Here is a 24,600-nt window from a genome sequence, read left to right as displayed (position 1 = left end):
AGGAAGCCCCTATGGTGCTAGGACAGCAAAAAATACCCACATGGCATACCATTTTGGAAACTAGACCCCTTGGTGAACATAACAAGGAATAAAAAGAGAGCCTTAATACCCCACAGGGGTTTCACGACTTTTGCACACGTAAAAAAAAAAAATCACAAAAATGTGTGTTTCCCCCCCCAAATTTCACATTTTTGCAAGGGTTAATAGGAGAAAATACCCCCCATAATTTGTAACCCCATCTCTTCTGAGTATGGAGGTACCCCATAAGTTGACCTGAAGCGCACTACTGGCGAACTACAATGCTCAGAAGAGAAGGAGTCATATTTGGCTTTTTGAGAGCAAATTTTGCTCGGGGGGCATGTCACATTTAGGAAGCCCCTATGGTGCCAGGACAGCAAAATAACCCCCACATGGCATACCATTTTGGAAACTAGACCCCTTGAGGAACGTAACAAGGGGTACAGTGAGCATTTACCCCCACTAGTGTCTGTCAGATCTTTGGAACACGGGGCTGTACAAAATTTTTAATTTGCACAGCTCACTGTTCCAAAGATCTGTCAGACACCAGTGGGGGGTAAATTCTCACTGCACCCCTCATTACATTCCGTAAGGGGTGTAGTTTCCGAAATGGGGTCACATGTGTTTTTTTTTTTTTTGCGTTTGTCAAAACCGCTGTAACAATCAGCCCCCCCAGTGCAAATCACCTCAAATGTACATGGCGCACTCTCCCTTCTGGGCCTTGTTGTATGCCCCCAGAGCACTTTGCGCCCACATATGGGGTATCTCCGTAGTCGGGAGAAATTGCATTACAAATTTTGGGGGGCGTTTTTCCCTTTTACCTCTTGTCAAAATGAAAAGTATAGGGCAACACCAGCATGTTAGTGTTAAAAATTTATTTTTTTACACTAACATGCTGGTGTTGACCCCAACTTCCCCTTTTCATAAGGGGTGAAAGGAGAAAAATCCCCCCAAAATTTGTAAGGCAATTTCTCCCGAGTACGGCGATACCCCATATGTGACCCTAAACTGTTGCCTTGAAATTCGACAGGGCTCCAAAGTCAGAGCGCCATGCGCATTTGAGGCCTGAATTAGGGATTTGCATAGGGGTGGACATAGGGGTATTCTATGTCAGTGCTTCCCAAACAGGGGGCCTCCAGTTGTTGCAAAACTTCAAGCATGTCTGGACAGTCAACGGCTGTCCGGCAATACTGGGAGTTATTGTTTTGCAACAGCTGGAGGCTCCGTTTTGGAAACAGTGGCGTACCAGGTGTTTTTCATTTTTATTGGGGAGGGGAGGGGGGCTGTGTAGGGGTATGTGTATATGTAGTGTTTTTTACTTTTTATTTTATTTTGTGTTAGTGTAGTGTAGTGTTTTTAGGGTACAGTCACACGGGCGGGGGATTACAGCGAGTTTCCCGCTGTGAGTTTGAGCTGCCGCTCAAAATTTGCTGCATCGCAAACTTGCAGACTGATATTCACTGTAAGCCCCCTGCCCATGTGAATGTACCCTATACATTCACAGGGGGGGGGGCCTCCAGCTGTTGCAAAACTACAACTCCCAGCATGCACAGTCTATCAGTGCATGCTGGTAGTTATAGTTTTGCAACAGCTGGAAGCACATGGGTTGGGAAACACTCAGTTAGTAAACAGACAATGTTTCCCAACCAGTGTGCCTCCAGTTGTTGCAAAACCACAACTCTCAAACATTCTCAGGCATGCAGGAAGTAGTAGTTCGGCAACATCTTTAGAGCCAGATGTTGCCGAACTGCAACTCCCAACATGCTTGGAGTTGTAGTTTTGCAACATCTGGAGGACTACAGTTTGCAGACCACTAATACAGTGGTTCCCAATCTGTGCCCTTCCAGATGTTACAGAACTATAACTCCCAGCATGCCTGGACAGTAAGGGCATGCTGAGGATGTGTAGTTTTGCAACATCTGGAAGGGCACAGTGGTCCCAAAACTGCGGACCTCCAGATGTTGCAAAACTGCAACTCCCAGCATGCCCAGACGCCAAGGGCTGTCTGGTTATGCTGGGATTTGTAGTATACAAGGTCCCAATACAGCAATGCATGTCGCTTTACGGCGACGTGCATTGCTGTAAAAGGCCCAACCGCAACTGAAGATCCACTCACCTGTCACCGCCGTCGCCGTCTTCATCGCCGGGATCCGGGTCTTCAGGGACGAGGTAAGTACCAGGGCCGGTCCCCAGCACTCCCCCGTCCCCCGCCGCGTCCTCCAGTCTTCCTCCCGTCCTCTCCGGACTTCCAGGGATCGGGCAGGGCGGGAGGAAGTAACCGCCCCCCCCTGCGATTGGTCGGTTAGATAACCGAAGAATCGCAGGGGATAGGAGGAGGTGGCAGGCTTGCCACTTCGCTCCTATACTTTTGCATGGTCCTGGCTGTCTGTGACAACCGGGATCATGCAAAATTACCGGGCGGTCGGGTCCCAGAGACCCGATCAGCCCGGTATCGCCGCATATCGCAAGGGTGATTTCCCTTGCGATTTGCGGCGATCGCCGACATGGGGGGCCTACATGGCACCCCTCGGCGTTTGCCCTGGATGCCTGCTGAAGGATTTCAACAGGCATCCGGTTCCGATCCCTGCCCGGTGAGCGGCAGGGACCGGAAAACGCCATGATGTTGTGGAACGTCATTGGTCCTTAAAGCCCAGGGTGCCATGACGTTCCACAACGTCATTGGTCCTTAAGAGGTTAAAATAATCTAAAATCATTTAAACCCTTAAGGACCAAGCCCATTTTAACTTTAAGGACCAGGCCAATTTTATTCTTGCTCCTCGCCTTCTAAAATCAATAACCCTTTTATATTTCCATCTACAGACCCATATAAGGGCTTGTTTTTTGCATGACCAATTTTACTTTGTAATGAAACCTCTCATTTTGCCAAAGATGTACGGCGAACACCCCAAAAAAATTTTTAGGGAGGAAATTTTTATGAAAACCACAATTTTGCACATTTTGGAGGGTTTTGTTTTCACACTTTACGGTAAAAATGACATGTGTTCTTTATTCTGTGGGTCAATACGATTAAAATGATACCCATGGCTAGATACTTTTATATTTTTGTACAGCTTTAAAAAAAATCTAAAGCTTTTTGTAAAAAATCAATAATTTAACATCGCCCTATTTTGACCACCTATAACTTTTTCATTTTTCCGTATATAGGATGGTATGATAGCTCATTTTTTGCGCCGTCATCTGTACTTTTTATCGATACCACATTTGCATATATAAAACTTTTAGATAATTTTTTACACATTTTTTTGAATAAAATGTGACAAAAAAGCAGCATTTTTGGACTTTTTAATTTTTTCGTTTACGCCATTCTCCATACGGGATCATTAACATAATATTTTGATAGTACGGACATTTATGCACAAGGCGATACCAAATATGTTTATAAAAAAAATGGGAAAAACTTACAATTTAAATTTTTATTGGGGAAGGGGATTTTTCACTTTTTTTTACTTTTTATTTTTACATTTTTCAACTTTTTTTTTTACACTTTTTATGTCCCCATAGGGGACTATCTATAGCAATCATTTGATTGCTAATACTGTTCAGTGCTATGCATAGGACATAGCACCGATCAGTATCATTGGTGATCTCCTGCTCTGGTCTGCTTAATCTCAGACCAGAGCAGAAGACCCCGGGAGACGGCCAGAGCCAGGTGAGGGGACCTTCGGCCGCCATGCTGGATGATCGGATCACCGCAGTAGAGCGCGATCCGATCATCCATTCAAAGTACCGCACTGCCGCATATGCCGTGATCTGTATTGATCACGGCATCTGAGGTGTTAATGGAGGACATCGCTAGCAGCCGGAACCTGCTGTGTATGACGTGAACACCGTTCCGATGCTCGCTGTCATACACAGGACGTAAATGTAGGTCCTTTGTGTGCGAAGTCCCGCCAAACCAGGAAATACATTTAGGTCTGTGGTCATTAAGGGGTTAAAATTACTTGAACGTCATTGGAGGTATATATGTTGTGAAAAAACTTTGTAAAAAATCCTCAATATAGCCACCTGCAAGTAGTTCAATACATTGATATTGTATCAGTGGTATTTAGTAGCAAAGTGATAGTTTGTAATAAGAGGCTGGTGCTATGCACCACTCACCTCACCACTTCTAATGATCTCCGGGATGGGAACCTCGCTTTTCAGGACTGGCACAGCTGTGTGGCCGGTCCAGGGATGGTGTCCGTGCGCTGGTCTGGCTTGGTATCCGGAGTGGCACAGGTCGGCGTCTTGACGGTTTTTGGCGGTGTAATGAAGGCAACAGTCCGGTGGTGAGTGTGAGCAGACAGTGTTCTCGCGTGTGTCCAGCGCTGCAGAGTGCTCGTCTGAGCGTTGGGCTGCAAATTGGGGGGTTCCAGCAGTTGGGAGTGCTGGAAATGCTGTAGATGGTTGTTTCTTCAGGGTGGTCTGTATTGACAAGGTGGGTAAGTATGCTAGCCGCGTTTTGGGGAGACCCCTTTCTCAATAGCAATGTAAACATTGTTATTGAGAAAGCGGTCTCCCCGAAACACCAGAAACCAAGCCAGGCCAGCACACAGACACCATCCCCGGGCCAGTTGCACAGCCTTGCCAGTCCTGACAAGCGAGGTTCCCATCCCGGAGATCATTAGAAGCAGTGCGGTGAGTGGTGCATAGCACCAGCCTCTTTTTACAAACTATCACTTTGCTACTAAATACCATGGATACAATATCAATATATTGAACTACAGGGTGGGCCATTTATATGGATACACCTTAATAAAATGGGAATGGTTGGTGATATTAACTTCCTGTTTGTGGCATATTAGTATATGTGAGGAGGGAAACTTTTCAAGATAGGTGGAGACCAAGGCGACCATTTTGAAGTCGTCCATTTTGAATCAAACTTTTGTTTTTTTCAATAGGAAGAGGGTCATGTGACACATCAAACTTATTGGGAATTTCACAAGAAAAACAATGATGTGCTTGGTTTTAACGTAACTTTAGTCTTTCATGAGTTATTTACAAGTTTCTGACCACTGTTCAATGTGCTACCCAATATGTTGGATTGTCAATGCAACCCTCTTCTCCAATTCTTCACACACTGATAGCAACACCGCAGGAGAAATGCTAGCACAGGCTTCCAGTATCCGTAGTTTCAGGTGCTGCACATCTGGTATCTTCACAGCATAGACAATTGCCTTCAGATGACCTTAAAGATAAAAGTCTAAGGGGGTCAGATCGGGAGACCTTGGGTGCCATTCAACTGGCCCACGACGACCAATCCAATTTCCAGGAAACTGTTCATCAAGGAATGCTCGGACCTGACACCCATAATGTGGTGGTGCACCATCTTGCTGGAAAAACTAAGGAAACGTGCCAGCTTCAGTGCATAAAGAGGGAAACACATCTAGTGGATTGGTCGTCGTGGGCCAGTTGAATGGCCGCCAAGGTCTCCCGATCTGACCCCCTTAGACTTTTATCTTTGGGGTCATCTGAAGGCAATTGTCTATGCTGTGAAGATATGAGATGTGCAGCACCTGAAACTACGGATACTGGAAGCCTGTGCTAGCATTTCTCCTGCGGTGTTGCTATCAGTGTGTGAAGAGTTGGAGAAGAGGGTTGCATTGACAATCCAACACAATGGGCAGCACATTGAACACATTTTATAAGTGGTCAGAAACTTGTAAATAACTCATGAAAGAATACAGTTACGTTAAAACAAAGCACATCATTGTCTTTCTTGTGAAATTTCCAATAAGTTTGATGTGTCACATAACCCTCTTCCTATTGAAAAAAAAAAGTTGGATTCAAAATGGTCGACTTCAAAATGGCCGCCATGGTCACCACCAATCTTGAAAAGTTTCCCCCTTCACATATACTAATGTGCCACAAACAGGAAGTTAATATCACAACCATTCCCATTTTATTAAGGTGAATCCATATAAATGGCCCACCCTGTACTTGCGGGTGGCTGTATTGAGGATTTTTTACAACGTTTTTTCACAACATATATACCTCCAATGACTTTCAAGTAATTTTAAATGATTTTAGATCATTTTGACAGTCCATTTTTGTTCATGTATGAATTTTGAGTACCAATAAGTATACAGTCCACAGCACGGGCCCTGCTTGGACATACTTTCAATTGTATTTCACTAATAAATTGTTTATGCATATCTAACTAGCTTGTTCATCTTTACATACATATTAGAGATGAGCGAATCGAAGTTGACTAACCCGAATTCGTTACGAATTTCATGAAAAATTCGATTTGCAACGAATACGAATATCGCCGCAATTCTATCGCACAAATCGCTTCATTAAACTCCATTTTACAGCATTCCAGGCTATTGTAGAGCTAAGATGGCGGATCCACATGTGAGTACATGGGGCAGGGGATTATGGGAGGGCGGGAAACTGCGGCGGGAACGAAGGTAGGCGGGCTGACCCAGAACCACATGTGAGATGCAGCCTATCAGTGTTCACTGACCCCTGTGATGTCACAGCCCCTATATAATCGGCGGCCATCTTGCCTCAGTTCATTTCATCTATGCAATCAGATGGAGAGGATGGGACTGCGTGTGTGTGTGTGAGTGAGTGTGTGAGTGAATAGCTCATACCACAGCGTTACACTGCAACTGCTAGTCACATCAGCATTAGTTAAAGGCAGGAGTGCAGAGTGCTGTGCTGTTACTCTGAGAAGGATCATTGATAGCTAAACTTCCTATTCACGTTATTGAGCATTGCAGCAGAGAGGGGCAGATAGCTGTCAGCTGCCTCATACAGATCTCCAAGCTGCCTGAACTTTCTGAAGCATCTTATCTCCTCATTTTTCAGTTCTATTGAGTTTTTTTTTCTCCACAAATCTTCTGCTGCACATAATTGTGTGACAGAGTGCAATTTAGGGTTTAATCCCTGGATTTTTTATTTTTTTGGGTGGTGCTGCACTGTTGGGTCCTGCTGCTGTTCAGAAATAAGTCATATTAGTGTGGACTTTAGTGCCTTTTTACAATTTTTCACCTGTTACTCTGTCTCTGTGCTAAATTCAGTGTTATACCACACATTATACACCTTCTGGTGCATTAAAGAAAAATAAGTTTTGCTGAGTACAAATACGCTTTTTCAGTGGCATTATCATTGCAAAGGGCCTACATACAAGCAAATAGCGTACCATATACCACCATTTTTCTGTTTCTGTGCTAAATTCAGTGTTATACCACACATTATACACCTGCTGGTGTATTAAAGAAAAACATTTTTTTCCTGAGTAAAAATACGCTTAACAGTGGCCTTATCATTGCAAAGGGCCTACATACAAGCAAATAGCGTACCATATACCACCTTTTTTTCTGTCTCTGTGCTAAATTCAGTGTTATACCACACGTTAAACACCTGTCGGTGTATTAAAGATTTTTTTTTTTTCCTGAGTACAAATACGCTTTTTCAGTGGCATTATCATTGCAAAGGGCCTACATACAAGCAAATAGCGTACCATATACCACCTTTTTTTCTGTCTCTGTGCTAAATTCAGTGTTATACCACACGTTAAACACCTGCCAGTGTATTAAAGAAAAAAAAGTTTTGCCTGAGTACAAATACGCTTTTTTAGTGGCATTATCATTGCAAAGGGCCTACATACAAGCAAATAGCGTACCATATACCACCTTTTTTTCTGTCTCTGTGCTAAATTATGTGTTATACCACACGTTATGTACCTGCCAGTGTATTAAAGAAAAGAAAGGTTTTCCTGAGTAAAAATACGCTTAACAGTGGCCTTATCATTGCAAAGGGCCAAAATACAAGCAAATAGCGTACCATATACTACCTTTTTTTCTGTCTCTGTGCTAAATTCAGTATTATACCACACGTTATACACCTGCCGTTGTATTAAAGAATTTTTTTTTCCTGAGTAAAAATACACTTAACAGTGGCCTTATCATTGCAAAGGGCCTAAATACAAGCAAATAGCGTACCATATACTACCTTTTTTTCTGTCTCTGTGCTAAATTCAATATTATACCACACGTTATACACCTGCCGGTGTATTAAAGAAAAAAAAAGTTTTTCCTGAGTACAAATATGCTTTTTCAGTGGCATTATCATTGCAAAGGGCCTACATACAAGCAAATAGCGTACCATATATCACCTTTTTTTCTGTCTCTGTGCTAAATTCAGTGTTATACTACACATTATATACCTGCTGGTGTATTAAAGAAAAAAGGTTTTCCTGCGTAAAAATACGCTTAACAGTGGCCTTATCATTGCAAAGGGCCTACATACAAGCAAATAGCGTACCATATACTACCTTTTTTTCTGTCTCTGTGCTAAATTAAGTGTTATACCACACGTTATATACCTGCCGATGTATTAAAGAAAAGAAAGGTTTTCCTGCGTAAAAATACGCTTAACAGTGGCCTTATCATTGCAAAGGGCCTACAAACATGCAAATAGCTTACCATATACTACCTTTTTTTCTGTCTCTGTGCTAAATTCAGTGTTATACCACACGTTATACACCTGCCGGTGTATTAAAGAAAAAAAAGTTTTTCCAGAGTAAAAAAACGCTTAACAGTGGCCTTATCATTGCAAAAGGCCTACATACAAGCAAATAGCGTACCATATACTACCTTTTTTTCTGTCTCTGTGCTAAATTCAGTGTTATACCACACGTTAAACACCTGCCAGTGTATTAAAGAAAAAAAAGTTTTGCCTGAGTACAAATACGCTTTTTTAGTGGCATTATCATTGCAAAGGGCCTACATACAAGCAAATAGCGTACCATATACCACCTTTTTTTCTGTCTCTGTGCTAAATTCAGTGTTATACCACACGTTAAACACCTGCCAGTGTATTAAAGAAAAAAAAGTTTTGCCTGAGTACAAATACGCTTTTTTAGTGGCATTATCATTGCAAAGGGCCTACATACAAGCAAATAGCGTACCATATACCACCTTTTTTTCTGTCTCTGTGCTAAATTATGTGTTATACCACACGTTATGTACCTGCCAGTGTATTAAAGAAAAGAAAGGTTTTCCTGAGTAAAAATACGCTTAACAGTGGCCTTATCATTGCAAAGGGCCAAAATACAAGCAAATAGCGTACCATATACTACCTTTTTTTCTGTCTCTGTGCTAAATTCAGTATTATACCACACGTTATACACCTGCCGTTGTATTAAAGAATTTTTTTTTTCCTGAGTAAAAATACACTTAACAGTGGCCTTATCATTGCAAAGGGCCTAAATACAAGCAAATAGCGTACCATATACTACCTTTTTTTCTGTCTCTGTGCTAAATTCAATATTATACCACACGTTATACACCTGCCGGTGTATTAAAGAAAAAAAAAGTTTTTCCTGAGTACAAATATGCTTTTTCAGTGGCATTATCATTGCAAAGGGCCTACATACAAGCAAATAGCGTACCATATATCACCTTTTTTTCTGTCTCTGTGCTAAATTCAGTGTTATACTACACATTATATACCTGCTGGTGTATTAAAGAAAAAAGGTTTTCCTGCGTAAAAATACGCTTAACAGTGGCCTTATCATTGCAAAGGGCCTACATACAAGCAAATAGCGTACCATATACTACCTTTTTTTCTGTCTCTGTGCTAAATTAAGTGTTATACCACACGTTATATACCTGCCGATGTATTAAAGAAAAGAAAGGTTTTCCTGCGTAAAAATACGCTTAACAGTGGCCTTATCATTGCAAAGGGCCTACAAACATGCAAATAGCTTACCATATACTACCTTTTTTTCTGTCTCTGTGCTAAATTCAGTGTTATACCACACGTTATACACCTGCCGGTGTATTAAAGAAAAAAAAGTTTTTCCAGAGTAAAAAAACGCTTAACAGTGGCCTTATCATTGCAAAAGGCCTACATACAAGCAAATAGCGTACCATATACTACCTTTTTTTCTGTCTCTGTGCTAAATTCAGTGTTATACCACACGTTATACACCTGCTGGTGTATTAAAGAAAAAAAAAGTTTTGCCTGAGTACAAATACGCTTTTTCAGTTGCATTATCATTGCAAAGGGCCTACATACAAGCAAATAGCATACCATATACCACCTTTTTTTCTGTCTCTGTGCTAAATTCAGTGTTATACCACACTTTATACACCTGTCGGTGTATTAAAGAGAATACATTTTTTCCTGAGTAAAAATACGCTTAACAGTGGCCTTATCATTGCAAAGGGCCTAAATACAAGCAAATAGCGTACCATATACTACCCTTTTTTCTGTCTCTGTGCTAAATTAAGTGTTATACCACACGTTATATACCTGCTGGTGTATTAAAGAAAAAAAAGGTTTTCCTGAGTACAAATACGCTTTTTCAGTGGCCTTATCATTGCAAAGGGCCTAAATACAAGCAAATAGCGTACCATATACCACCTTTTTTTCTGTCTCTGTGCTAAATGAAGTGTTATACCACACGTTATACACCTGCCGGTGTATAAAAGAAAATTTATTTTTCCTGAGTACAAATACGCTTAACAGTGACCTTATCATTGCAAAGGGCCTACATACAAGCAAATAGCGTACCATATACTACCTTTTTTTCTGTCTCTGTGCTAAATGAAGTGTTATACCACACGTTATACACCTGCCGGTGTATTAAAGACAATTTTTTTTTCCTGAGTACAAATACGCTTTACAGTGGCCTTATCATTGCAAAGGGCCTACATACAAGCAAATGGCGTACCATATACCACATTTTCTTCTGTCTCTGTGCTAAATTCAGTGTTATACCACACGTTATACACCTGCCGGTGTATTAAAGAAAAAAAAGTTTTGCCTGAGTACAAATACGCTTTTTCAGTGGCATTATCATTGCAAAGGGCCTACATACAGGCAAAAAGCGTACCATATACCACCTTTTTTTCTGTCTCTGTGCTAAATTCAGTGTTCTACCACACGTTATACACCTGCCGGTGTATTAAAGAAAATAATTTTTTTCCTGAGTAAAAATACGCTTAACAGTGGCCTTATCATTGCAAAGGGCCTAAATACAAGCAAATAGCGTTCCATATACTACCTTTTTTTCTTTCTCTGTGCTAAATTAAGTGTTATACCACACGTTATACACCTGCCGGTCTATTAAAGAAAAAAAAGTTTTCCTGCGTAAAAATACGCTTAACAGTGGCCTTATCATTGCAAAGGGCCTACATACAAGCAAATAGCGTACCATATACTACCTTTTTTCTGTCTCTGTGCTAATTTAAGTGTTATACCACACGTTATATACCTGCCAGTGTATTAAAGAAAAGAAAGGTTTTCCTGCGTAAAAATACGCTTAAGAGTGGCCTTATCATTGCAAAGGGCCTACATACAAGCAAATAGCGTACCATATACTACCTTTTTTTCTGTCTCTGTGCTAAATTCAGTGTTATACCACATGTTATACACCTGCCGGTGTATTAAAGAAAAAAAAGTTTTTCCTGAGTAAAAATACGCTTAACAGTGGCCTTATCATTGCAAAGGGCCTAAATACAAGCAAATAGCGTACCATATACTACCTTTTTTTCTGTCTCTGTGCTAAATTCAGTGTTATACCACATGTTATACACCTGCTGGAGTATTAAAGAAAATAAATTTTTTCCTGAGTAAAAATACGCTTAACAGTGGCCTTATCATTGCAAAGGGCCTAAATAGATAACAATAAAGGATAAGTCAGGTATCCAAATACCCAAGTATGCAGTGCTCCCAGTCAATATAAATATGGCATATAGTGGGGAGTGACATAAAACGTTACTTTTACTAGTTCATCAGTAAAACACATATATTAAATTGTGAGCAATTTAATTGGGCAAATGGTTTGCCCTCCAAATGACGCAAAGAATAGACTCCTGTTAAAGTCAATATTAAACAATTATATAATCTCAATGCTAGTGCGTATAGTCACTATCTCAGTCTACACGTCTCCAAAATATAGCCCGACGCGTTTCTGACAGCAGTCAAATGTCTTCCTCAGGGGCATAAAAGGAGACAGTGACTCAATGAAAGATTTAGCATATACTGATCAATTCTCTGTTAGTAGAGCAAAATTTTAATCAAGTCCAAGTCGTCGATACAGTAGCGACTTGATTTGTGCCTGACGTGGTTAAGTGCAGTGCACAAATAAATCAGTGAGCTGGGAAAGCCTCATGTGGTCCAGTCTGTAGACCCTGCAATAAAAGAAGCACATATAGACAATATGTAGTGAGGCTCATCCGTTAGACCTGTGTAAAAAACATCAGAGGTCTTTACTCACTGTTAAGGTTCCTGCGTCCCCGCTCGTCTCCTGCGCAAACCCGCTGTGGCGGGGAGCCGTGCAGTTGTGCCGGCTACTGTGCGCACAAGTGAGCTAGAGCGGCGTCTGATCTCATATCCGCTTCCGGAGCGGCGGGTGGAGCCTCGTAAGTGACGTGTGCACAGCCGACGCCTCAGCAGCGCACACATCACTCGCGCACAGGAAAACACTGTGAGCGAACGAACCCTGTTAACTCCGTCCCTCCCGGATTTGGATACATAGTGAAACAGCTGCTGATATCGCAAACTAAGATACTCATCACTGCTGGTAATGGTTTTAAAACATGCTAATCTCCTGGCAAGCCACAGAGGGATCAAAATCCACTCAGTTTATATAGATGTAGGCTGATATTGGAAACATATAGGTGCATTAAGGTACTTATGAAAAAAATATATATATCTCAATAAAACATATATATATATAAAGAGGCTCTGTAGATGCATGCGGGGCTCCAGGAGGGGAATAGACAGGGCGGGATCCGGAGGGGATAGTTGGATCAGAGGACCTCTGTGATACGAGAAATACAAATATATTTATATATCCGGAGTTAAATACAGATACACAAACATATGCATATATAATTATATTTTATATATTTGGACTAAACTACAAGTGCCGACAGTAGGATGGGATGACCTAAGGGGCGATGAAGGAATAATAACAGGGCCTAGGGAGCCTATCAACATTCTAGTTACACCCTGAACTAGTCCCTGAGCCTAGGCGGGGTGGCCGCCCTAAAAAGGGCGGTCCCGCGCTGGAACCTATCCTGTATACCCTAGATGACCCTAAACTAGCAGGGGTATGATGCCTCAAAAGCTGACTACAGCTCCACCTATCTGCCTATCCCATACCCCTGGCTGTGTCCAACGTATAGATCCATCTGGTTTCTCGCTGTAATAATAGGTTGTCAAGATCCCCTCCCCGAGGAGAGGGGTTCATTTTTTCTAACCCAAAAAAATGAATCTCTTTCACATTCCCTCCATGGATGTCATTCATGTGTCTCGCTAGTGCTGTGTCTCTTTTATTTCTGATGTCCCCGATGTGCTCCAGTGTCCTCCTACGCAATTCACGTATAGTTTTCCCGACATATTTGAGGCCACAGGAGCACACCGCGACATACACCACTGCTTTTGTTGTGCAGTTAATAAACTGTCTAATCTTATATGTCCTATTATCAGGTGGCAACAGAACATTAAGTGTTTTTTTCATGAAACTACAGGCACGGCAGTGTCCGCATGGGTGAGAGCCCACCGCTGCAAACTTCGATAGCCAGGTACTTGAGACAGGGGTGAGTGACAAATGACTGTGTGTGACCATATCTCCGATGCTTTTCCCTTTTCTATAGGTAATTTGTGGGTAATCTCCAACGTATGCTCTCAAATCAGTGTCCATGAGAAGGATACCCCAATGTTGTTGAATAATCTCTCTGACTGGTAGGGACATGTTGTCAAAGGTACCTATAATTCGACAGATGGGGTCCTCCTCTTTCTTCTGTTTAGGAATTAGTAAATGATCCCTTGGGGTAGTTAGGGCTGTCTTAAATGCTGGTGATAAGACATGGTTAGGATATCCCCGTTGTCTGAACCTCCTCCTCAAATCTCCCGCCTGCACCTTAAATTCGGCCTCATTTGAACAGTTCCTCCTGAGGCGGAGATATTGTCCTTTCGGGATCCCCCTTTTGAGTGGACCCGGATGACAACTCTCCCACCTCAGGAAGCTGTTCGTAGAAGTGGCCTTGCGAAAGACCGTAGTTGCAAGGCCACCCTGTCCATTTTTAGAGATAGTAAGATCCAGAAAGGCTATAGAGTCCCTCTCAACCGTGTGTGTAAAAGTCAGGCCTATACTGTTACAATTGATTGATTCCATAAATTCTCTTAGTTGTACAGAGGTACCTGTCCACAAGATAAATATGTCGTCAATATAACGTGCCCATAGTGCAGCACATTCCCAATAGTTTTCTCTCTCTTCGACGAACGCTATGGTAGTTTCCCACCAGCCCAAGTAGATGTTGGCATATGTGGGCGCACAGGGACTGCCCATGGCAGTCCCCTTGAGCTGGTGGTAATAGCGTCCGTCGAAGAGAAAATAATTGTGATACAAGATGAACCTAAGTAATGACAAGACAAATTCATTATGTTTTTGAAGGTAGGTGGGTCTTGTGGACAGGTAAAATGCTACCGCCCGTAATCCTACTTCGTGTGGGATGGAGGAGTACAGGGCTTCAACATCCAATCCCACAAGAAGAGTCTCCTCCTCCACCCCTATCCCATCGAGTTTAGACAATAAGTCCGTCGTGTCACGGACATATGACGGGAGAGAGATGACAAATTGTCTAAGGACTTTGTCCAAATACACCCCCACGTTTTGAGTAATACTGCCTATGCCTGACACGATTGGGCGTCCCTTTAGGGGAACTAGGTCCTTGTGTATTTTTGGCAGGGCGTAAAAAGTGGGGGTGATTGGACACTTGGGGCAAAGAAATTCAAATTCTTTATCATCAATAAGTTTGTCTGTTCTAGCCTCCCGTGAGATTTGTATAAGGGTTTCTCTGTATTGATTCGTCGGGTCTCCTACTAGGATCTCATACGACTGTTTGTCGTCAATTATCTTATGACACATACGTGTATATTGATTTCTCCCCATCACCACAATGTTGCCCCCCTTGTCTGATGCTTTAATCACTATAGAGGGATTGTTTTCCAGTTCCCTTATAGCTGTTCTTTCTTCATAACAAAGATTATTACGGAGGGTTGAGTCGTGTGTGTAGGTTTCTGAGATCTCTAGTCACAAGATCCCTGAAGATCTCAATACAGGAAAGTTCTCCTATGGGAGGTGACGCCTTGCTTTTAGGTTTGAGTTCTGTAAATGGGCCTGTTCCTCTATCCCTTTCTCCTGCATTCAGTAGATCTGTAAGTTCTGTGATGGTCTGTAAATCTTGCGGAGTGACTCCTAGATCTAAGCATTTTTTCTTTTCAAGATTTTGAAAAAATTTATGCCAGCCCAGTTTCCTCGTAAATAGGTGAATGTCCTTTGTCCACGTAAAAGAATCGTATTTGGTTGTCGGTACAAAGGACAGACCTCTACTCAGAGTTTGGGTCTGTATTTCCGTCAGTGGATAGTCTGACAGGTTTAAGATCTGAGGAGCATTACTGTTTGTATCCTTGAGTCCTACATTTTCCCCCTGACTACTGTAGGTCGGAGGAGGTACGGGTTTTCCCCGTCTAAAAAAGGCGAGGAAGAAGCAGAGGCAGATGCCATATTGGACGGCCCTGCGGAAGAATTTCCGCATGTTGGTGGTTGGTTTCTCACCGTTGCTCGTGCGCGACCTCTTCCTCGGTGTCTTTGGTTTCTGCCCTTTCCTCTTCCCCTTCCTCTTTCTCCACGTCCCTTATCTCTATCAGAAAAATCTGTTTCTGATGAGGAGAGATCTGTTTCCGTATCTCTCTGTTGGATCTTATCCAGTACTTGGTAGGCCTTATTCTCCCTGTATTCCTGGAGATCTCTGACAAACTGGGTATGCTTTCTTTCTTTTAGATGGTAGCAAAATCTCTCAATCGTATTTTGAAGTTGAGTCTCCTTAACAGAGAACTCAGGGTCACCCTTGAATCTCGTTGTGACCTCTTGTTGTTCCCTCAGTTTTTTCCCAGAGATCTCCAGGTTCAGTCTTTCCTCGTCTAGGAGTATCTGTAAAAATTTAATGGAACAATTTGTGGCCTCCTCTTCCCACCTGTTAAAACGTTTGGGGTCCGTAATCTGGTGGAAGGTAAGGTCGGGACTCGTAACCCTCTGGGTACAATTTTATTTTTAATATAGGATTCAAAATTCTGAACTTCCCAAAAACTACTAATGTAGGTCTTATGACATTGTGTCAATTCTCTAAATGCTGCTCTCAAAGAGGGGGTGTATTTTGCTTGGACAAATGTTTTATCTGAGAAAACCTCATGTGCTTCTTTAAGCCAGTCATCTAAATTAGGTATGCCGGTGATGAGATTAGCCATAACCACAATTAGAATAAATAGATAACAATAAAGGATAAGTCAGGTATCCAAATACCCAAGTATGCAGTGCTCCCAGTCAATATAAATATGGCATATAGTGGGGAGTGACATAAAACGTTACTTTTACTAGTTCATCAGTAAAACACATATATTAAATTGTGAGCAATTTAATTGGGCAAATGGTTTGCCCTCCAAATGACGCAAAGAATAGACTCCTGTTAAAGTCAATATTAAACAATTATATAATCTCAATGCTAGTGCGTATAGTCACTATCTCAGTCTACACGTCTCCAAAATATAGCCCGACGCGTTTCTGACAGCAGTCAAATGTCTTCCTCAGGGGCATAAAAGGAGACAGTGACTCAATGAAAGATTTAGCATATACTGATCAATTCTCTGTTAGTAGAGCAAAATTTTAATCAAGTCCAAGTCGTCGATACAGTAGCGACTTGATTTGTGCCTGACGTGGTTAAGTGCAGTGCACAAATAAATCAGTGAGCTGGGAAAGCCTCATGTGGTCCAGTCTGTAGACCCTGCAATAAAAGAAGCACATATAGACAATATGTAGTGAGGCTCATCCGTTAGACCTGTGTAAAAAACATCAGAGGTCTTTACTCACTGTTAAGGTTCCTGCGTCCCCGCTCGTCTCCTGCGCAAACCCGCTGTGGCGGGGAGCCGTGCAGTTGTGCCGGCTACTGTGCGCACAAGTGAGCTAGAGCGGCGTCTGATCTCATATCCGCTTCCGGAGCGGCGGGTGGAGCCTCGTAAGTGACGTGTGCACAGCCGACGCCTCAGCAGCGCACACATCACTCGCGCACAGGAAAACACTGTGAGCGAACGAACCCTGTTAACTCCGTCCCTCCCGGATTTGGATACATAGTGAAACAGCTGCTGATATCGCAAACTAAGATACTCATCACTGCTGGTAATGGTTTTAAAACATGCTAATCTCCTGGCAAGCCACAGAAGGATCAAAATCCACTCAGTTTATATAGATGTAGGCTGATATTGGAAACATATAGGTGCATTAAGGTACTTATGAAAAATATATATATATCTCAACAAAACATATATATATATATATAAAGAGGCTCTGTAGATGCATGCGAGGCTCCAGGAGGGGAATAGACAGGGCAGGATCCGGAGGAGATAGTTGGATCAGAGGACCTCTGTGATACGAGAAATACAAATATATTTATATATCCGGAGTTAAATACAGATACACAAACATATGCATATATAATTATATTTTATATATTTGGACTAAACTACAAGTGCCGACAGTAGGATGGGATGACCTAAGGGGCGATGAAGGGATAATAACAGGGCCTAGGGAGCCTATCAACATTCTAGTTACACCCTGAATTAGTCCCTGAGCCTAGGCGGGGTGGCTGCCCTAAAAAGGGCGGTCCCGCACTGGAACCTATCCTGTATACCCTAGATGACCCTAAACTAGCAGGGGTATGATGCCTCAAAAGCTGACTACAGCTCCACCTATCTGCCTATCCCATACCCCTGATACCCTCTGTCAACCTTTAAATAAAACTGGTGAAACACAGTTGTTCATTTAGATCCATCTGGTTTCTCGCTGTAATAATAGGTTGTCAAGATCCCCTCCCCGAGGAGAGGGGTTCATTTTTTCTAACCCAAAAAAATGAATCTCTTTCACATTCCCTCCATGGATGTCATTCATGTGTCTCGCTAGTGCCGTGTCTCTTTTATTTCTGATGTCCCCGATGTGCTCCAGTGTCCTCCTACGCAATTCATGTATAGTTTTCCCGACATATTTGAGGCCACAGGAGCACACCGCGACATACAACACTGCTTTTGTTGTGCAGTTAATAAACTGTCTAATCTTATATGTTCTATAATCAGGTGGCAACAGAACATTAAGTGTTTTCCCAGCTCACTGATTTATTTGTGCACTGCACTTAACCACGTCAGGCACAAACCAAGTCGCTACTGTATCGACGACTTGGACTTGATTTAAATTTTGCTCTACTAACAGAGAATTGATCAGTATATGCTAAATCTTTCATTGAGTCACTGTCTCCTTTTATGTGCCCCTGAGGAAGACATTTGACTGCTGTCAGAAACGCGTCGGGCTATATTTTGGATACGTGTAGACTGAGATAGTGACTATACGCACTAGCATTGAGATTATATAATTGTTTAATATTGACTTTAACAGGAGTCTATTCTTTGCGTCATTTGGAGGGCAAACCATTTGCCCAATTAAATTGCTCACAATTTAATATATGTGTTTTACTGATGAACTAGTAAAAGTTACGTTTTATGTCACTCCCCACTATATGCCAAAGGGCCTAAATACAAGCAAATAGCATACCATATACTACCTTTTTTTCTGTCTCTGTGCTAAATTAAGTGTTATACCACACGTTATATACCTGCCGGTGTATTAAAGAAAATAATTTTTTTCCTGAGTAAAAATACGCTTAACAGTGGCCTTATCATTGCAAAGGGCCTAAATACAAGCAAATAGCGTACCATGTACTACCTTTTTTTCTGTCTCTGTGCTAAATTCAGTGTTATACCACACGTTATACACCTGCTGGTGTATTAAAGAAAATACATTTTTTCCTGAGAAAAATACGCTTAACAGTGGCCTTATCATTGCAAAGGGCCTAAATACAAGCAAATAGCGTACCATATACTACCTTTTTTTCTGTCTTTGTGCTAAATTAAGTGTTATACCACACGTTATATACCTGCCGGTGTATTAACCCCTTAAGGACCAGGCCATTTTACACCTTAAGGACCGGAGCGTTTTTTGCAATTCTGACCACTGTCACTTTAAACATTAATAACTCTGGAATGCTTTTAGTTATCATTCTGATTCTGAGATTGTTTTTTCGTGACATATTCTACTTTAACTTAGTGGTAACATTTTATGGTAACTTGCATCCTTTCTTGGTGAAAAATCCCAAAATTTGATGAAAAAAATGAAAATTTAGCATTTTTCTAACTTTAAAGCTCTCTGCTTGTAAGGAAAATGGATATTCAAAATAAAACATTTTTGGGTTCACATATACAATATGTCTACTTTATGTTTGCATTATAAAATTAATGAGTTTTTACTTTTGGAAGACACCAGAAGGCTTCAAAGTTCAGCAGCAATTTGGAAATTTTTCACAAAATTTTCAAACTCGCTATTTTTCATGGACCAGTTCAGGTTTAAAGTGGATTTGAAGGGTCTTCATATTAGAAATACCCCATAAAAGACCCCATTATAAAAACTGCACCCCCCAAAGTATTCAAAATGACATTCAATAAGTGTATTAACCCTTTAGGTGTTTCACAGGAATAGCAGAAAATGTGAAGGAGAAAATTCACAATCTTCATTTTTTACACTCGCATGTTCTTGTAGACCCAATTTTTTAATTTTTGCAAGGGGTAAAAAGGAGAACATTTTCACTTGTATTTGAAACCCAATTTCTCTTGAGTAAGCACATACCTCATATGTCTATGTTAATTGTTCGGCGGGTGCAGTAGAGGGCTCAGAAGGGAAGGAGCGTCAAATGGTTTTTGGGGGGCATGTCACCTTTAGGAAGCCCCTATGGTGCCAGGACAGCAAAAAAAAAACACATGGCATACCATTTTGGAAACTAGACCCCTCAGGGAACGTAACAAGGGGTAAAGTGAACCTTAATACCCCACAGGTGATTCACGACTTTTGCATATGTAAAAAAAAATAAAAAATGTTTTACCTAAAATGCTTGGTTTCCCAAAAATGTTACATTTTAAAAAAGGATAATAGCAGAAAATACCGCCCAAAATTTGAAGCCCAATTTCTCCTGATTCAGAAAACACCCCATATGGGGGTGAAAAGTGCTCTGCTGGCGCACTACAGGTCTCAGAAGAGAAGGAGTCACATTTGGCTTTTTGAAAGCAAATTTTGCTCTGGGGGCATGCCGCATTTAGGAAGCCCCTATGGTGCCAGAACCGCAAAAAAAAAAACACATGGCATACCATTTTGGAAACCAGACCCCTCGGGGAACGTAAAAAGGGGTAAAGTGAACCTTAATACCCTACAGGTGTTTCACGCCTTTTGCATATGTTAAAAAATAAAAATTTTTTACCTAAAATGCTTGGTTTCCCAAAATTTTTACATTTTTAAAAAGGGTAATAGCAGAAAATACCCCCAAAATTTGAAGCCCAATTTCTCCCGATTCAGAAAACACCCCATATGGGGGTGAGAAGTGCTCTGCTGGCGCACGACAGGTCTCAGAAGAGAAGGAGTCACATTTGGCTTTTTGAAAGCAAACTTTGCTCTGGGGGCATGCCGCATTTAGGAAGCCCCTATGGTGCCAGAACAGCAAAAAAAAAAAAACACATGGCATACCATTTTGGAAACTAGACCCCTCGTGGAACGTAACAAGGGGTAATGTGAACCTTAATACCCTACAGGTGTTTCACGACTTTTGCATATGTAAAAAAAAACATTTTTTTTTACCTAAAATGCTTGGTTTCCCAAAATTTTTACATTTTTTAAAAGGGTAATAGCAGAAAATACCCCCCAAAATTTGAAGCTCAATTTCTCCAGATTCAGAAAACACGCCATATGGGGGTGAGAAGTGCTCTGCTGGCGCACTACAGGTCTCAGAAGAGGAGTCACATTTGGCTTTTTGAAAGCAAATTTTGCTCTGGGGGCATGCCGCATTTAGGAAGCCCCTATGGTGCCAGGACAGCAAAAAAAAACACATGGCATGCCATTTTGGAAACTAGACCCCTCGGGGAACGTAACAAGGGGTAATGTGAACCTTAATACCCTACAGGTGTTTCACGCCTTTTGCATATGTTAAAAAAAAAAATTTTTTACCTAAAATGCTTGGTTTCCCAAAATTTTTACATTTTTAAAAAGGGTAATAGCAGAAAATACCCCCAAAATTTGAAGCCCAATTTCTCCCGATTCAGAAAACACCCCATATGGGGGTGAGAAGTGCTCTGCTGGCGCACGACAGGTCTCAGAAGAGAAGGAGTCACATTTGGCTTTTTGAAAGCAAACTTTGCTCTGGGGGCATGCCGCATTTAGGAAGCCCCTATGGTGCCAGAACAGCAAAAAAAAAAAACACATGGCATACCATTTTGGAAACTAGACCCCTCGTGGAACGTAACAAGGGGTAATGTGAACCTTAATACCCTACAGGTGTTTCACGACTTTTGCATATGTAAAAAAAAACATTTTTTTTTTACCTAAAATGCTTGGTTTCCCAAAATTTTTACATTTTTTAAAAGGGTAATAGCAGAAAATACCCCCCAAAATTTGAAGCTCAATTTCTCCAGATTCAGAAAACACGCCATATGGGGGTGAGAAGTGCTCTGCTGGCGCACTACAGGTCTCAGAAGAGGAGTCACATTTGGCTTTTTGAAAGCAAATTTTGCTCTGGGGGCATGCCGCATTTAGGAAGCCCCTATGGTGCCAGGACAGCAAAAAAAAAACACATGGCATGCCATTTTGGAAACTAGACCCCTCGGGGAACGTAACAAGGGGTAATGTGAACCTTAATACCCCACAGGTGATTCACAACTTTTGCATATGTAAAAAAAAATAAAAACATTTTTTACCTAAAATGTTGGTTTCCCAAAAATTTTTGATTTTTAAAAAGGGTAATAGCAGAAAATACCCTCCATAATTTGTAACACAATTTCTCCCGAGTACGGCGATACCCCATATGTGACCCTAAACTGTTGCCTTGAAATACGACAGGGCTCCAAAGTGAGAGCGCCATGCGCATTTGAGGCCTGAATTAGGGACTTGCATAGGGGTGGACATAGGGGTATTCTACGCCAGTGATTCCCAAATAGGGTGCCTCCAGCTGTTGTAAAAGTCCCAGCATGCCTGGACAGTCAGTGGCTGTCTGGTAATACTGGGAGTAGTTGTTTTGCAACAGCTGGAGGCTCCGTTTTGGAAACAGTGGCGTACCAGACGTTTTTCATTTTTATTTGGGAGGGGAGGGGGGCTGTGTAGGGGAATGTGCATATGTAGTGTTTTTTACTTTTTATTTTATTTTGTGTTAGTGTAGTGTAGTGTAGTGTTTTTAGGGTACAGTCGCACGGGCGGGGGTTCACAGTAGTTTCTCGCTGGCAGTTTGAGCAGCAGCAGAAAATTTGCCGCAGCTAAAACTTGCAGCCGGATACTTACTGTAATCCTCCGCCCATGTGAGTGTACCCTGTACGTTCACATTGGGGGGGGGGGGGGGACATCCAGCTGTTGCAAAACTACAACTCCCAGCTTGTAGGGTCTATAGGTGCATGCTGGGAGTTGTAGTTTTGCAACAGCTGGAGGCTCCGTTTTGGAAACGGTGGCGTACCAGACGTTTTTCATTTTTATTGGGGAGGGGGGCTGTGTAGGGGTATGTGTATATGTAGTGTTTTTTACTTTTTATTTTATTTTGTGTTAGTGTAGTGTTTTTAGATTACAGTCGCACGGGCGGGGGGTTCACAGTAGTTTCTCGCTGGCAGTTTGAGCTGCAGAAGTAAAATTTGCTGCAGCTCAAACTTGCAGCCGGATACTTACTGTAATCCTCCGCCCATGTGAGTGTACCCTGTACATTCCCATTGGGGGGGGGGGAACATCCAGCTGTTGCAAAACTACAACTCCCAGCATGTACCACCTCACCCCTGCAGGCTCTGGCTGTTCGGGGCCGTCTCTGACGGTCCCGATCAGCCAGTAATTCCGGGTCACCGGGTCACTGGAGACCCGATTGACCCGGAATCGCCGCAGATCACTGGATTGAATTGTCCAGCGATCTGCGGCCATCGCCGACATGGGGGGGCATAATGACCCCCCTGGGCGATATGCCTCGATGCCTGCTGAACGATTTCAGCAGGCATCGGGCACCGGCTCCCCTCCGGCTAGCGACGGGGGGCCGGGAGTGGACAGGACGTACTCCTACGTCCTCGGTCCTTAAGGACTCAGAAACAGGGGCGTAGGAGTACGTCCATTGTCCTTAAGGGGTTAAAGAAAAAAAAGTTTTTCCTGAGTAAATATACGCTTAACAGTGGCCTTATCATTGCAAAGGGCCTAAATACAAGCAAATAGCGTACCATATACTACCTTTCTTTCTGTCTCTGTGCTAAATTCAGTGTTATACCACACGTTATACACCTGCCGGTGTATTAAAGAAAAAAAAGTTTTTCCTGAGTACAAATACGCTTTTTCAGTGGCATTATCATTGCAAAGGGCCTACATACAAGCAAATAGCATACCATATACCACCTTTTTTCTGTCTCTGTGCTAAATTCAGTGTTATACCACACGTTAATAACCTGCCGGTGTATTAAAGAAATTAAATTTTTTCCTGAGTAAAAATACGCTTAACAGTGGCCTTATCATTGCAAAGGGCCTAAATACAAGCAAATAGCGTACCATATACTACCTTTTTTTTCTGTCTCTGTGCTAAATTAAGTGTTATACTACACGTTATATACCTGCCAGTGTATTAGAGAAAAAAAAGGTTTTCCTGCGTAAAAATACGCTTAACAGTGGCCTTATCATTGCAAAGGGCCTACATACAAGCAAATAGCGTACCATATACTACCTTTTTTTCTGTCTCTGTGCTAAATTAAGTGCTATACCACATGTTATATACCTGCCGGTGTATTAAAGAAAAAAAAGGTTTTCCTGCGTAAAAATATGCTTAACAGTGGCCTTATCATTGCAAATAGCCTACATACAAGCAAATAGCGTACCATATACTACCTTTTTTTCTGTCTCTGTGCTAAATTCAGTGTTATACCACACATTATACACCTGCCGGTGTATTAAAGAAAAAAAGTTTTTCCTGAGTAAAAATAAGCTTAACAGTGGCCTTTTCATTGCAAAGGGCCTAAATACAAGCAAATAGCGTACCATATACTACCTTTTTTTCTGTCTCTGTGCTAAATTCAGTGTTATACCACACGTTATACACCTGCTGGTGTATTAAAGAAAATACATTTTTTCCTGAGTAAAAATACGCTTAACAGTGGCCTTATCATTGCATAGGGCCTACATACAAGCAAATAGCGTACCATATACTACCTTTTTTTCTGTCTCTGTGCTAAATTAAGTGTTATACCACACGTTATATACCTGCCGGTGTATTAAAGAAAAAAAAGTTTTTCCTGAGTAAATATACGCTTAACAGTGGCCTTATCATTACAAAGGGCCTAAATACAAGCAAATAGCGTACCATATACTACCTTTCTTTCGGTCTCTGTGCTAAATTCAGTGTTATACCACACGTTATACACCTGCCGGTGTATTAAAGAAAAAAAGTTTTTCCTGAGTACAAATACGCTTTT

The 24,600-nt window shown here is 41.8% G+C and overlaps 1 protein-coding gene across 2 annotated transcripts in view; it reads left to right on the top strand.

The window, feature by feature from the left end:
• TRPM2 (transient receptor potential cation channel subfamily M member 2) overlaps positions 1 to 24,600 on the top strand; it is a 577,304-nt gene that overhangs the window by 19,160 nt on the left and 533,544 nt on the right. The gene's annotated exons all lie outside the window — the stretch shown is intronic.

The sequence above is a fragment of the Hyla sarda genome, chromosome 8 (genome assembly GCF_029499605.1).
Source record: "Hyla sarda isolate aHylSar1 chromosome 8, aHylSar1.hap1, whole genome shotgun sequence".
Taxonomy (NCBI): domain Eukaryota; kingdom Metazoa; phylum Chordata; class Amphibia; order Anura; family Hylidae; genus Hyla; species Hyla sarda.
Note: the sequence above shows the minus strand (reverse complement) of the source record. Positions and strands in the feature narration are given on the sequence as shown.